This window comes from Hyaena hyaena, unplaced genomic scaffold, assembly GCF_003009895.1.
Source record: "Hyaena hyaena isolate Hyena2069 unplaced genomic scaffold, ASM300989v1 scaffold_970, whole genome shotgun sequence".
Taxonomy (NCBI): domain Eukaryota; kingdom Metazoa; phylum Chordata; class Mammalia; order Carnivora; family Hyaenidae; genus Hyaena; species Hyaena hyaena.
This window is the reverse complement of record NW_024081595.1, coordinates 99,553-107,828: the sequence shown is the minus strand read 5'-3', so window position 1 is coordinate 107,828 and position 8,276 is coordinate 99,553. Positions and strand designations below refer to the sequence as shown.

Below are 8,276 nucleotides of genomic sequence, written 5' to 3'. Positions count from 1 at the left end.
TGAGGCTCTGACTCAAATTCAGTCTTCTAATTCAAATCAGAGTTGTCCTAATAGTTTGCATAGTCAGATGTTTGATACATCCAAATAAAATTTACAAACCCACCTGAACTCTACTCAGTTAAGTTTCATGAGGATAAATGCGAAGAAAAAATAAAATTACAAAGAGAAATTCTTCCTTGGAATGTTTCACAGTTTCTCCCAGCAAAGCAAAGCACATACCCTGAGCAGTTACAAGTCGTTGTCTCTGAAGTTGGTTAGAAATCTATTGAAAATATTTCATTACTGATAATGCATCAAGGCCTTTTTCAGCTTCTAGCTCACACATGTGGAGAAATTGGATTCTTGTGGGTAATGATTCATTTATTTCAACCCTTCCTTTGCCCTTTTTCATTTGGTGGGATTGATTTCCTTTCCTCATATAATTTCACTTGTCACTATTCATGACTTGTGAATTGACCCTCTCTTCTCTTTGTATTTTCCTTTATGAGCCAACTTCTATTCTTACAAACAATTGAAGTGCACGTTAATAAAAAAAAGTATTGAAGATGGCATTTATGCTAATGCTTGCTTTAGATTATGTTTTCTTACTAATATCAAGTTCTATGCTTCCAATTTACCTATGAAGAAATATCAAATTACCATTAAGACTAAAATAGATGAAAATTCCTCAGGTGTCCAACTCCTCTCATCCCACATATGAATTTAATCTTGAGCTACCTTTTATCCCAGAGAAGGAAGAAATGGGAAATAATGGGATCTCTGCCTCCAATTTTCAAAGGTGATGCCCAAGTTGTTAAACAGTCACGCATGCACATGCACACATATGCACACACACGCAATCACACATCTGTTGAGTTGCAGGAAAGTGGTCTTCAAAAATCTGACAAGCCAGAGAGATTCTGCTTTTCCTCCTAATACGAAGACTGAGTCTTCTTGGAGCTAAGCTTGGTTGAAATAACTAGTAGAGTTTGATGGTTATATAATTGCCTTATGTCCAAGTATTACTAGTGAATATTGTTTCCACCTGATGTAAGACCTGGAAATACAAGGGCAGAGCCAGAGCAAGAAATGAAATTTCTGGGCTGAGTCAGACCCTATTGTGTATAAGTAGTGAGTCTGAGACTGTGCTCTTGCCACAGTCTTTAGGGAACAAAGAAAGCTATATTGAGAATCGTGGCTTTTGCTGTTGTGTTCATTATCTTTTTCCAACTCCACTTACTTTATCAGTTTCGTTTTTCTGGGATGGTAGTTCTAAAGTTTTTTCTGAAGTTGAAATTCCAGTTTCTGGCATGCCTATTTTCAAGCTACAATAGTTGGATAAGTTCAACATTGCAGAGAAATTATTTGGCTAAGTTGCATCTTGCAGACAAATCAGCTGTCAAAAACATAATATCCACCAAAGAAGTATTTATCTGCACACAGTCATGAAATATTTTACATTCAATGAATGGCTCAAATTTTGAAATATCTTATATGTTTTTTAAATGTTATTTTCTAAGCCTTAAGTGACTTAACGATGTATCACTTCAAGAAGACCTGGACCATTAGAAAGAGGGAACACTGGTTTGGGTGACCTAAAAATCAGATTTGGTATATATTTACTATCATTTGGATATGTTCAAGAATCTTGAGTCTCAGTTTCCTCACTGAGGAATTTCCTCACTGACAAAATATGAAAATAGTATCTACCTTGCAGACTTTCTATAAGAAATAGAGAATTAATACAATGTCTTGCCAAAGTACTGGACACTAAAGGGAAACTGTTCATTTTTAAGAATATATTTGAAAAATTCATTAGAAGAGTCAGTGCAAGGTTTAGGATAGATAGGGTTAAAGTTACATATAGTGCCTTTCTGGAATCTGAAAAGAGTTGAAAAAGCTAGAGCTAGAACCATGGGGGATAAGAGGCATGCTTGGGTATTTAAAAACTACAGAAGGTCAGAATTTAAAAATTCATGGCAATTTATTTGCTATATGGAAATACAAGAAAAAGAACTAAACTGTGCCCCTAGGGTCTTAATGAAATGACCAGTTGGATATAAAAATTGAGTAAAATGGGTATCTGGACTGTTAAACAAGAAAAAATGCCAGCGACATACAATCAGTCAATATGCAACTGTCATCAGTCATAGTGCAAACATTAAAAATAAGATAAATTAGAAAAGGTATTTCTCCTGCCCTAATGAGAAATCCCAGAATCTGGGGAACTCTATACTGTAGCTCCTGAAACCACACCTGCCTTCCCCAGGAAGCAGGATTCCAAGTACTATTGACTCTGGTTTTGTGAGGATGTACACCATTCAAAATCCTTGCTGAAGTTTAGCCAAAACTGTAAGCAGATGAAATCAGTGAGTTAGATACTCACAACAGCATAGCCAGCATATACTTAGAAGACCATAGGGACCACTCTACTGTGGAGACAACACAGATCATTGTACAGATGATGTTCTTCAGGGCATAGCCACAATTTATGCCTGGCTTAGAGAATTTATCTTTGGATTTATCAATACAGGAGTTTTTGGAGATACTTATAAGAACAATATCATTAAAAATAATATCAGTATCTTTGAAAGTTAGAAAACAATTTTAAGACCAAATGGAAGAAGTTAATAATATTCTGTGTTAGTGAGGATATGGAAAATCGGTATTCTTGCTCATTAATATGGCAAAGGAAAATTATTATAGAAGAAAAGTTGGCCTATAAACTGTGTCCAGAGTCATTTTTGTTATAAATATATATCTATTTAATTACACACACACACACACACACACACACACACACACACACGGACACACACACATATTTAAGTAGGCTTCATACCCAACATGGGGCTTTAACTCATAACCCTGAGACTAAGAGTTGCATGTTCTACCAACTGAGCCAGCCAGAGACTCCATAAACTGTCCACGTTTTTGAACCAATAATAAAATTTAAAATTTCTTAAAGGAAATATATATGCATACAGTATTTATATACAATACATGTTCATCTTTGCCTGGCTTAAATTAACAAAAAACAAATTGGATATTTTCTGTTATCCTCTCCACCTACTGTTATTAAACTCTTTTACCTGTCTGAAATACCTTTGTACCTTCTCTTCCTTACCTTACTTGGGCTTCTCCTTTTAGACTCAGCTCATGTCTCTCCTTTGCTAGGAAGCTTTTCCTGACATCCTAGAGGAGATAAGAGTTTCCTCCGCTGAATGCCCATAGACATGTCTACATTTTTTTTTTTACCATTGTGCTTATCACATTACATTAAATCTGTTTAAATGATTTTCTTCTGTACCAAACCACAAGATCTTGAGTTACTAAAAATACCTTTTGAATTGAGCTAAAACAAACTGTAACTGAATAGGGAATACGGAAGAGACGGTTTGAGGAAAGTTGTGTTGAGATAGACAGTTGAAATATATAGAGTTTGCAGTAATAGATGAATATTCAGGTGGAGATTTAAAGAACTGTTTGGAAAACTGGCAGGTGGAAAATCACATTTGGGGATCAGGAAAGATGCCAGGACAAGAGAGTCTGCATGTGAACTCATTTGTTTAGTCGTAACACTTTCTAAAAGGATGACAATAGGAAGGAGAAAAAAATAGAAACAGAGAAAAGAAGGCAGTGGAAAGAACCACAGAAATATCTGCATTTAACCATCTGAAGGAACATGCAGTGGGTTTGAAAAGAATATGGAGAGGATGATGCTCTCAATGCCAAATCACAGTGTTCAAAGAGGAATAATCCATGCTCTCATTTCTGTTATTGTTCATAACTAGAGTATGGTTCTCAAGTTGGGGCAATTTTATCCCTCAAAAAAATCTATGACAATACATGAAGACCTTGTTTTCTCACAACTATGGGAGTAAAAACAGAGTGAGGGGAGACATGCTACTAAAATACAGTGGCCAGAGTCAGAGATGCCATCTGTAAAATTTTCTAAAACTCCCCAAGAAAAAGTCCACAGGTTGAGTGACCTAATTGACACAAACATTACCTCACAGCTCTAGAGGCTGGATATCCAGGATCAAAGTACCTCCAGAGTTTGGTTGCTCCTGAGGCCTCTCTCCTCAGATTACAGATGGTGGCCTTCTTGCTATGTATTCATTTGGCCTTGACTCTGCGTGTATAAATCCCCAGTGTCTTTCTTACCTAATCTCTTCTTATAAGGATACTAGTCAAAATGATTAAGGCTCACCTAAATAAGCTCATTGTAACTTAAATAAAGGCTCTATCACCAAGTACAGTCACATCTAAGGTACTGGGGGTTAGGGCTTCAACATGCGGATTCGAAGGGAAACAATTCAGTTCATAACACTTTACCTTCTAGATATCTTAGAATTTATAACCTTCCCACAAGCAAAATATATTCACCCCACCTCAATGGCCCAAAATTCTTTTTTATTTAAATTCTAGTTGGTTAATATACATCTGTAATATTAGTTTCAAATGTACAATGTAGTGATTCAATACTTCCATACAAGACCTTGGGCTTATCACAAGTACATTCCTTAATCCCTATTACCTATTTCACCCATCCCCCCATTCACCTCCACACTGGTATCCATCAGTTTGTTCTCTCTAGTTAAGAGAGATATATAATATTATTATCTATTATTTATATCCTATATAATATATATTTCATTATATATAGATATCTCACATCTTTATCCATTCATTTATCAATGGACCCGGGCTATTGGCATAACTTGCCTATTGTACATAATGCTGCTATAAACATTGTGGTTCAGGTATTCCTATGAATTAGTACTTTTTTATTCTTTAGTAAATACCTAGTAGTGTGATGGCTAGTTCTATTTTTAACTTTTTGAAGAAACTCCATACTATTTTCCACAATCGCTGTACCAGTTTACATTCCTACCAACAGTGCATGAGGTTCTCCTCTCTCCACATCCTCATCAAAGGCGTTGTTTCGGGTGGTGTTGATTTTAGCCATTCTGACAGGTGTGAGGTGATATCTCACTGTAGTTTTGATGTGCATTTCCCTGATAAGTGATGGTGCCCACCTTATCAAGTGTCTGTTGGCCAACCTATATCTTTTTTGAAAAAAGAAGCCTAGTTTTTAATTGGATTATTTAATTTTGGGGTGTTGAATTTTATAAGTTCTTCACATATTTTGGATTTGTCATTTGCAAATATCTCTTCCCATTGCATATGTTGCCTTTTAGTCTTCTTGCCTGTTTCCTTTGCTACACAGAAGCTTTTTACTTTGATGTGGCCCCAAAAGTTCACTTTTGTTTTTGCTTCTCTTACCTCAGGAGACATATGTATAAAGAAGTTGTTATAGCTGATGTCAAGGAAATCACTGCTTGTATTAGAGAAATTTTATGATTTCAGGTCTCACATTTAGGTCTTTAATCCATTTTGAATTTATTTTTGTGTATAGTGTCAGATATTTTGTGTATTTTGTGTATGCCCAGTTTCATTCTTTTACATGTCACTATCTAGTTTTCCCAATACCATTTATTGAACAAACTGTATTTCCTTGGACAGTATTTCCTGCTTTGCTGAAAATTAATTGACCATATAGTTGTAAGTTCATTTCTGGGTTTTCTATTCTGTTCCATTGATCTATTTGTCTATTTTCCTGCCAGCACCAGACTATATTGATCACCAAAGCTTTGTAATATAACTTGAAGTATGAAAGTCTTCAGCTGTGCTTTTCTTTTTCAAGGTTGCTTTGGCTATTGAGGGTCTTTTTTGGTTCCAACAAAATTTAGGATTGTTTGTTCTAAACCTGTGAAAAATGCTATTGGTATTTTGATAGGGATTGCATTAAATGTATTGGATGCTTTGGGTAGCATACACATTTTAACAAGATTTGTTCTTCCAATCCATAAACATGAAATATTTTCCCATTTCTTTTTCATCTTCAATGTCTTTCATTAGTGTTTTATAGTTTTGTTGGTACAGGCCTTTCATCTCCTTGGTTAGGTTTATTCTTAGGAATTTATGGTTTTTTTGTGCAATTGTAAATGAGATTTTTTTATATTTCCCTTTCTGCTGCATCAGTATTGGTGTATAGATATGTAACAGATTTCTGTACATTGATTTTGCATCCTGTTTACCAGTTCTAGTGATTTTTTAGTGGAGTCTTTCAGCTTTTCTATATAGAACATCATGTCTTCTACAAATAGCCAAAGTTTTACTTCTTCTCTGCTGATCTGAATGCCTTTTATTTCTTTTTTGTTGTTGTCTGATTGTTGTGGCTAGGATTTCTAGTACTATGTTGAATAAAAGTGGTGATAGTGGACATCCGTGTCTTATTCCTAACCACAGAAGAAAAGCTCTCAGTTTTTCCCATTAAGGATGATGGTAGCAGTAGGTTTTTCATGTGTGAACTTTATTATATTGAGGGGTGTTCCTCCAAACCCTACTCTATTGAGGGTTATTTTGTTTTGTTTGTTTTGTTTTATTGTTGTTTTATCATGAATGGATGTTGTCCTTTGTCAAATCCTTTTCTTCATCTATTGAAAGAATATGGTTCTTATCCTTTTTTAAATCCACTTGTTTATTTTTCATCCTACAAAAGCCATAACTTTATTAATAATAGGAACAGTATATATTTCAAACTAAGCTTCAGTTATTCTTTTGAAACACACAATAAAGAGCCCTTGTTTTCAGATGGTTACATTGTTAATTCCATAATAGGATTTATACTATCATTACTGTCATTTTTCAGGGCTTGGATGCCTTTTCTCTTGACACATTTGCATAAGACATGACCAATTCCGTGTCCTTACATCTACATGTGATTCATCAGCCTCTTCCTCCTCACTTTCCACTTGTACATGTGGAGTCTACATTGAGTGTCTGAGATAGCTTCACCTTGAACTGTGAATGTCTCAGCAGTTTCTAGTCATGCCTGCTAAGATAAAGCCTGTCTTCCCCCCAAACCATGGAGGTATCTGAAGCTAAGCTCTTGTAGACATATGATTTTGTGATGACAAAGGGGGTATTCTTATATTTCCAGATAGTGACCCTAATCAGAGACCCATTTGGGACATAGCCTTCAACACCTTGTTTTCTTTCAGGCTTTGTTTTGTGCTGCTGACTGGTTCTTCATCAATTTCAGCTGCTGCTGCCAGCTGGGCTTCTTGTGGCATTGCCAGCATGTATTCTTGTTCCTCAAGCTCTGGTGCTGATTCATCACTGTCAGAATGTGTTCCAGACCCTATCTCAGGCTGGAGCTGGGGTATCTCCTGCTCTATAACAAGGATGGTTTCTGTGGGTTCACTTGGCATTTTGTGCAGGGAACAAAGAATCAAGGTGACAGAAGAGAGCAAACAAGAGTGTGACCTATGCCTGTTGCCGAAGGATTATCCTTTCTTTTATTGATGTGATGTAGCACGCTGATTGATTTGTGAATATTGAATCACTCTTGCATCCCAGGAATAAATTCCTTGACCATGGTGAATTTTTTTAAATACATAGTTGGATTTTGTTTGCTAGTATTTTGTTGAGGATTTTTACAACTATGTTCATCAGGGATATTGGTCTATAGTTCTCTTTTTTTGTGGTGTCTTTACCTGATACTGGTATCACAGTAATGCCGGTCTCCTAGAATGATATTGGAAGTTTTCCTTCCTCTTCTACTTTTTGGAATGGTTTGAGAAGAATAGGTATTAATTCTTCTTTAAATGTTTGGTAAAATTTGTCTGTGAAGCCATCTGGCCACGGACTTTTGTCTGCTGGCAGATATTTTATTACTGATTCCATTTCTTTGCTGGTTATCAGCCTGTCCACGTTTTCTTTCTTCTTGTTTTGGTAATTTATGTTTCTAGAAATCTACCCATTTCATCTACATTGTCCATTTTTTTGGCATATAGTTTTTTATAGTATTTTCCTATAATTCTTTGTATTTCTTCCCTAATTTGTGATTTTATGTAGGTCCCTAATCTTTTATTTTTTTAAGTCTGGCTAGAGGTTTATCAATTTTATTAATTTTTTCAAAGAACCAGCTTCTGGTTTCATTCATCTGTTCAACCATTTTTTTTTTTAGTTTCAATATCATTTATTTCTGCCTTAATCTGCATTTCCTTCCTTTTGCTGGCTTTAGGATTCATTTGTTCTTTTTCTAGGTCATTTAGGTGTAAAGACAGGCTTCTTTCTGTATTGCTATATACCATTTTTGTTCTGTCCTCAAGTTTTTGGACAACTGTGTTTTTATTTTCATTTGTTCCCATATTGTTAAAAAATATTTTTCTTATATTTCCTGGTTAACCCATTCATTCTTTAGTAGTGGTATTTAACCTCCATGT

At 35.4% G+C, this 8,276-nt stretch overlaps 1 pseudogene; it reads right to left on the bottom strand.

Annotated features, from left to right (window-relative positions):
* Positions 1-6,643: 6,643 nt before the first annotated feature.
* LOC120223170 lies at positions 6,644-7,259 on the bottom strand (annotated as a pseudogene).
* Between the last annotated feature and the right edge of the window lie 1,017 nt (positions 7,260-8,276).